Here is a 7,390-nt window from a genome sequence, read left to right on the forward strand (position 1 = left end):
GGAAGGAGGTAGTAGGGCCAGGTTTGGGAGGAAGTATGAGGAGCTCTGTTTTAGCCATGTTTGAATAAACTGAATAGTGGAAGCTAGAGTCAAAGGATTATTCATGTCGCTAAAGTAAAATATTGTTTATATCTATTTCATACTTGAATATATCTAGATAGCATAGTTTTCCTTTATATAAAAAAAACTGTGTTGCTATATATGTAGTGAAGAACATTGTTCTTGCAGGTAACACAGCATATTCCAGCATAACTCAGAATATTGCAGAAATGTCGTAAACTTCAATGGCAACGTTTGTGTAGAATATCACAATATGTGAAGAGTATCCCAACATACCACAGCAAAGAGAATAATGACACCTAGAGATTGTCAAAGGTCGGCCTGCGAACACTCAAACACACTTGTCTATTTCTTAGCAAAACCGCAAAGTTTGTTTGAACATTTTGCTATTCAAAAAACACACAAAATCATGAATTGCCCCAAAGGCCCAGATCCATATATGTTCAATAAAGCCTCATGGTTACTTCCATCCAGACCCTGAAAGATGGAGAGGGATGGAGAGGGGGATGGAGAGAGGGGTGGAGAGAGGGATGGAGAGAAACCTGTGTCTGTGTAAGTTTTATTATTATTCCATCCATGCAAAGGGCTCTTGTACTGCATAAATGAGCTCTACTCATATATATTTTGCATATATATTGATATTCTATCAAGATCTAACTATTGAGGCACAAGTCTTCTTATTTTAACAAGCTATACAGGTGGATCTTACACTTTTGATGGTAGGAATTTGAATTTGAGAAATACTCTGTATAATATATTGTGTCTAAAAATCAGGAGAGGTAATGTACTTTCCAAGGTGCAAGGGTGTAATGAAATGTATGTATTTTTTTTACAGTATATTCAGCTTTTTCAAAACACAGAACCCCAGCAGGCTCTTTTTGGGAACCCCTGATATATATATGTATATGTGTCAAAATGGAGAGCTATTGAGCGTGGCATATGTATACAACAGATGACAGAGAAGCCCAATGCTACATCCAACATGACAGAAATACACAGTAAAATACTTATATATTCTCTTGAAATAGGGTCATTTAGTTTAACCCTTTGGCCAAAGCGTTGTAAGCTTGCGAGCCACGTCAAGGCAGACACCTGTTCGCAAGGCCTAACACTACCAGGTAAAATACTAATATACCTCTATTAGGATTAAAATTCTCATTTACCTCTATTAGGAGGGAGAAAGACCACAGTGGGTCTGTATCCAGCAAAATGAGGCACTTGCAAACTAGGGAAGTGGGGAGGGGCGGGCTTAAAACCTGGGTAGGAGGAGCCACGAACCTCCACCAGCTGAAACAGCTGAGAATGGGTTAGCAAAACACAGAACCCCAGCAAGCTCTTTTTGGGAACCCCTGAGCCCCCACAATATATATATATATATATATATATATATATATATATATATATATATATATATATATATATATATATATGTATATGTGTCAAAATGGAGTGCTATTGAGCGTGGCATATGTATACAACAGACGACAGAGAAGCCCAATGCTACATCCAACATGACAGAAATACACAGTAAAATACTTATATATTCTCTTGAAATAGGGTCATTTAGGTTAACCCTTCGGCCCGTGCCTTGACGTGGCTCGCAAGCTTACAACGCTTTGGCCAAAGGGTTAAACTAAATGACCCTATTTCAAGCGGCCCAGCAGAGCTGAGGGAGAGGTATATGATCAGCGAACAGATCCACTGGACAGAGTCTTGTTAGAGTAAATCGTAGTGGGGATGCAGGCAGAGGTTAAGACATGTGGCAGAAATGCAAGGTCAGGATAACAGACAAGGGTCTAGGCAGGTGCCAGATGTGCAAGGTCGGGGTCACAGGCTGGGGTCAGCAACAGGGAATCCAGGAGCACAGGAACAAGTCACACAAAGGGTCCAGGCACACAAGGGATAGAATACCATGCTCAGGCGGGGGCAGCCAATTACTAAGTTCAGGAAGAGGTTTGCCAGGATCAAAGATGGCAGCAACGGCCACGTAAGGGCAAGTTCCAGCAAAACCCAGCACTGGAACCCTGACACCCACCTTGTCTGCCCATATTCCTACCTGACGTAAAAGCTCAGATCCTACTCGATTCTTGTTTTTCTTTTATATTTAAAGTAGCATTATGTTTACCCCAATAATCGTTTTATTCCCTTACTGTATTAGCCTCTGCCCCCTCTGTAAGGAGGCTATTCTATGAATCCCCCAGGCTTTCTGTGAGGTATTGAGCCTGCCACCCTGCAGCTTCAGAGCATTACCTATTGTTCTAGCAGTTTCTTTCTCTAAAATATGCTTCCCTCTTGTACTTTGTTGAAACTCTTTATGTATTTGGAACGCTTCTATCATATCCATCTATCCCATGTCTCCTCTAAGCTGTACATATTAAGGTATTTCATGATAAGTTTTATGATGTAACCCTTCTTTTCACAATCTCTAAATTATTGATGTCCTTCTGGAGACTGATTTAGATTTGGATGATGACAAACTCATTGTGCAGGCGCTAAATGCCACTGCAGTTTATGCCTTGTAAAAAAAACAAACCTCTGATTTAGAGTTGGGCAAAAATAGACTCAAAACACTGTTTGCATGAGGCGCGCTAATATAACAACTCGACAAGCAAAGCCGGAGTGTGCCTATGCCTAATTTATTTGCTTTGATTTGGATTTCAATTAACGCATGTTCTTAATTTATAAACACTTCTTAGCGACAACAGGGACCAGGTGCAATCTTTGTTACGCGATAAGAAACCACCATATCCAGCGCTTTCTTTTGGCAGCCATGGCTGCAATTGCTGCTTTTTCCATACACAGGCGCTACCGGGCAATGCTTGCTCTCAAGAAAAATAGATCTAAATCCCCAAGAAGAAGAGAAAGAATTTATAGAGTTAGAGTTAATATATTTGACATACCCAGTGAGGAGGTAATGCCAACACCACACATCATTAGGGAAATGTTGTAACTCATTCAGGCTGACCTTGTGCCTTAAATTTCTATTAGATCAGATATATACCTCCAATGACCAAACTTCTGGCTGTGCTGCGTCTCTGTTTAGTAGGGCCATTAAAGGTCAGTAGCTGTTTCTGCAGGAGTATTTCAGCTGGGTCTTTCCCACAGTCTGAAGCAAATATTGAGTGTTGCTCCCTAGAATGAAAAGATTTATTAAGTCTACTCGGGATTAACAGGCTATTAATGGCACCAAACAATAAATGTATCAGTTAGCTCACTTCCCAAAGGTTGTAGGAGCAGAGGATGGCACCTGCATAACCCTAGTGCTAACAATGAGGGATGAAGCCATGTAGAGAAACAGGAAACTCTACTTTTCCTTTAATGTCTAGAACTCTAGATCATTTGTGATGCTTCACTTCTCATCACTAGTCTGGTAGCTAAATACCCTGGCTACAACCATGATTCTTACAAGTTTTACCACTCTGAAATTTCTGACCTACTGAACGCTAGACAATCGCAATCCGAATGGCTTCTTGGTTAGTACACTTTTCAAATGTAACTCGTTACTTCTCATTTCTACTATTTGACCCACAATTAAGCTTTATTTGTTTTCCAATTTATTGACAGGTGATTGTTTCTACTCCCTAAGATCTCTGCTCTTAACACATTCGACTTAACACATTCGACCAATCCAATCACACCCACGGAGATAAACTACAACCAGAGCGTACCTTTGGCCTTCTGAAAATTTGCTTCAGGTGCCTTCACAGGTCTGAAGGAGAACATCTCTGTGCTCAAGCTACAGTGTGCAAAATAAATTGTAGTAATGTGCTACATTTTCCACAACATAGCTGTGAGTACGGGAATGCCAGTTGGGAAAGAAAATGAGGAGCCTGAGGAAAAAGTGAAACTTGAATCAGAAGTCGGCAATACAATGGAGGGTTGAAGACAATGGAGGGTGGAAGGACAGATATGATGTTATTGGCCAATTCTTTATTTGTAAGTGTAATTCTTTTACACTTTTTGTATATCTTGCGCAAGCTTTTTTTTTTACAAAACTCAAATAGTGCAAGGTGCACATTCACAAAATATATGTTTATCTGACTTTACATTTTATTTTACTAAACAAAAATAAATTATACTGTACAGCGTGCTAAACAATAATAAAAACAGAAGCATTTCAAAACATTATTTTTCTACATCACACATACAGTACTGTAGGCCCTTTAAAAAAAAAAGCATGTTTTTAAGACAAACTATGCAGCACCCCACAGATTATGATATACATTTGGCCTAGCAATAGAATGTTCTTGAGCTGTGTGATAAACATGGTGTGAAAGAGGGGTCCTAAGAAGAAAGGTGCAAATCAATTTAGGTTTATATGATGGAAGAAGACATGCTCCAGTAAACAAATTACGTGCCAAGGCAACAATTGGCAAACAATGACATATTAGAAAGCATGGGGCGCGTTAATTGCAAGTTGCACTAACTGAAAGCTTAGCAACATAAGAATGCAGGGAAGGTAGAATGTAAGTGTAAACACCTTAGACATGGAAAGGGTTTAATAAACTGTGCTATCCTAAAAAAAATTGTATGCATACATGTATGGATGTATTATTGAAGATTTTAACACTTTCATATCAGAGAAAAAAGAAATAATATTCAGTAGCTATTCTACCAGTATTCTCCACTGAAAATGAACGTGCGTGTCCTTTAAGCTTTTGAGTCACGCGCCTCCAGCACAGTGCGGTCACGTGACCATGGGGGCCATTTTGGCGGAAACGGAAGAGGAGTCCTCTTCCTCCTCCTCCTCCTCTATTTCCTCACTGGGCATATCCCATCCTGTGCTCCATGGACAGGACACAATCGAAGCAGCGGTGCCCCAGGACGTAGTCACTATGTCATGGGACCTCCGGAGTGCCAGTACCCATGATGTAGTGACTAATATTTATATATAAAATTTTTTACCTGGAAGTAATAGATTGGGAGTTACCTCTCGTTTTCAACTAAGTCATGGGCACAGAGTTAAGATGACAAATAATACATGGTTACAGTACATAGTTACATAAGTGTAGCCATGTCTAAGATTGGTGTACATATCTCTTTCTCATGTTGGCAGTAAACCTGGTAAGTATGCAGGATTGCCAGCATCAATCATGAGGTTTGCCCTCACAACCTGGTGAGGTGTCATATGTCCCCAAAGGAAGTGACAACATGCAGTGTGTTCCCACTTAGTGATACAGAGCATGTTTGTTCTCTGGGGGGTGATATAAGGCACAGCACTGCCTAAAGTTAGGAGTTCAGTTTCCTGTTGTTGTGCTGCTCTGTTCACTGAGAGGCACGTGAAGGTCTGCAACATTGTTGCAGTGTCTCCTGCTAGCTGTGAGTCAGTGAGCATACGCAGCAGAGTTACAGGAGCTGAGAGAGACAAAGCAGCTCAAGAGAGGAGCTTACAGCAGCCAGAGAAGCTGGGGAATCTCTCTAAGAGTAGAGGTGGAAAGCAGATCTATTAGGGTAAGGGACCTTCCTAATGGAGTGCTGCAAGGAGATGAGTGGCTGAGCTGCTAGCTGTGAGGGGCAGCTTGCCCATACCAACCATCAATAAAGATGCCCTGTTCGAATATACCTCCACTGTGTGAGTGTGAAGTTACTCAGCAGTGGATGGCACCACCAAGAAGGAGTTCCTCACCAGGACCATCTCCCTGCGGAAGCACAGATCCTGATGAGGTGGAGGCGCTGCACTGGATATAGGTAGGACTCGCACACACTACCTCAGCTGCCTGTCTGGATGACATCCCCTAATACCATCAAGCGGGAGACTCAGGAGCCCTGTTGCCTACAGGTGCACCACCAGACACGAACATGTAATGGGGACTGGTTAGACTACCCGGGCCAATGTGAGATTGGGGGGGGAGGAATACCCGTTACAATTGGAGGCGCTGCTGAGATATCTGTTAACAGGACAGGCTTTTGCTAGGCACACAATAGGAAACAGGGAGAGTGTCTGCTGCCACTCTGTGCTGGAAAGGGAAAATCTAGGGGTAGTCAGGAGAACGAAAAACCTCGCAAAGCACGCCCTAGACTGACCCAAGGGGTTAGTGAGTCTGGAGCCGGGGGCTATAGCTGTCCTAGTCACCTTGAGGTAGCGCTAGGGGTAGGATGCCTGAAGGGATAGCCTGTTAACGTGGTCAGGAATTCTGGAGAGGATCTGCACTAGGCTAGCCAACAGAAGGTAGACGCCCAAGTACTGCATGGAAGAGCCAGAGTACTCTAGTCTCCATTCCAGATCACTTACCGAAGGGAGCACAGATTGGAGGAAGGAGATACAGTAGACACAGAAAGAGTGAGCCTAGCCTGAGGTAGTGCAAACACGAGTCAGATCTACGTTAGGTACACAAGGTGGTGCACAAGGCATGTTTGTTGTATCGGTATGGCAGCTGCCCCGCAGAGAGGAGCTCCATGTACGATCAGAACGAACACAGTAATCCAATGGCGGCCGCAAGAATGGAGGATCCGCGCGGTGCGGAAGGTCCAAAATGGCGGACGGAGGCCGATGGAGAGAGCGCACATGGCGTGTGTGCGGGTGAAGAGCAAGCTACAGAAGCGACTTTTGTGAGCCTGCTATGGAGTGGTGCTAAAGCTGTGGCTGCGCCGTTTCTGTCCTGTCTGGGGTCTAGGGGCAATACCCCCGAGGATACTGAGGAGGACATTGTAGTGATGTGTGGAGAGCCTGTGGAAATTGAATGTCAGTCGGCATGCCAACGGTTAAATGCTACCTCAACATTCAAAGAGACTGATGGTGCGAATCAAAATGGCGGTTCCCGCTTCTCTGGGAGACCGCGTGGACCAGTTGCAGGAAATTCTGCAAATGCTAAAATTGCAGGAAGTTGGCTGGGATTGGCGCCAAAGGAAAAACCCCACCCTGCGGGGGGGTATGGCGCGAAAGCTGGAGCCGCGCCCTCAGGGACTGTGACGGACTCAGAGCCCCTCCCCGGTGATGTGAGTGACTCCGCGCAGAGCCAGAACCACTCCCTTATAGAGCATGCCCCTCCTTTACAGTCCACCAGGGGGAGCAAGCGCAGTGAACAGCGATCAGCAACCGCTGTTCATACTAAAGACAGTACAGAATGCAGAGAAGCACACCCGCAGTTGTATGGAGCCTGGCGATACAAAGGGGGGAAAATATCCTTTCTTGTGTGCCCGTGTCTACAAAAGGAATTGAACCTGACTGGTGGTATGGACTTTAACCATGTTAGGTTACCCATAAAATACCGGGTGGCCTGTGTGGATGGAGAGGGGTGCATAAGATGTGCTTGTGACCAGTGTGAATTCCCAGGTGACAAACCGACCTGGGGTCCCAAGTGTGCCTGCTGCGGAGCACAGTTCCTAGAGC

The sequence above is a fragment of the Ascaphus truei genome, chromosome 1, assembly GCF_040206685.1.
Source record: "Ascaphus truei isolate aAscTru1 chromosome 1, aAscTru1.hap1, whole genome shotgun sequence".
In the NCBI taxonomy this organism is placed as follows: domain Eukaryota; kingdom Metazoa; phylum Chordata; class Amphibia; order Anura; family Ascaphidae; genus Ascaphus; species Ascaphus truei.